Here is a 910-nt window from a genome sequence, read left to right as displayed (position 1 = left end):
CCCCAGGGAGCCCCCTGCTCCGGGTCTGAGCCCCCCGAGCCCCAGAGGCCATGCTAAAGCAGAGGTGTGAAGCCATTGGGTGTCTCCACACCTGCTGGGTTTTGTCCTCGTCCCCCCCTCGCTGGGGGTTCTCATTCACAGTGGCGATGCCCCCCCCTCTCCATCCTGCCCCGGGACCCCTGGCCTGGCCACAGCCCCCTCCCTCCCTGCCATGCCGGGGGAACGGGGCACCGGGGGTGCCAGGAACCACTTTTAATTCAGCTCTCCCCATGATGGGGGGATACAGGCGGGAGGGGAGACGGCAGCAGGGGACTGCAGGGGCCTCTGTGACACCCCCAAACCGCTGGCCAGCCCGGGGCAAGGACAGGGACCCTTTTTGGGGCTGCTCCCCAAAAGTGGCAGGGCCCCGGGCAGGCAGGAGGCCAAGGGTCTGCCGGACGGGGCCGCCGAGCCCTTCAGCAGCTCAGACCCACTTTCCGACTTTTTTCCCTGTCCCCGTTCCTGCTGCTCCAGTTTTAGGAGCCGCGCAGGCCCCTGCTTCAGGTCCCAGCGGGGTTTCTGCTTAAAAGCAGCCCTGATCGGTGGTGGGGGGGGGACACGGGAGGCCAAAGTCGAGGGCAACATGCCGATGGCGGGGCCGGCACCGGTGCACACACGTGTCCCTCCTCACACAGGTGTGCCCAGGTGGGCACCCGCTCTCCTGTGAATGCTCTGGAGGCTCCCCCCCTGGCAGCTGTGCGACCCCCCCAAATCTACCCGGACCCCCCCTCTTATTTTCTGCCAGTGGAGCTGCAGCCATGTGGGGACATGGCGAGGCCCAGCCAGCCCACCCTGATCCAAAGCCTGCTACTTGGCCTTGACATATGTAGCCCCCCCCTCCGGCCCCCACCCCAGGGAGCCCCCTGCTCCG

Source organism: Calidris pugnax, unplaced genomic scaffold, assembly GCF_001431845.1.
Source record: "Calidris pugnax isolate Ruff unplaced genomic scaffold, ASM143184v1 scaffold44, whole genome shotgun sequence".
NCBI classification, from domain to species: domain Eukaryota; kingdom Metazoa; phylum Chordata; class Aves; order Charadriiformes; family Scolopacidae; genus Calidris; species Calidris pugnax.
Note: the sequence above shows the minus strand (reverse complement) of the source record.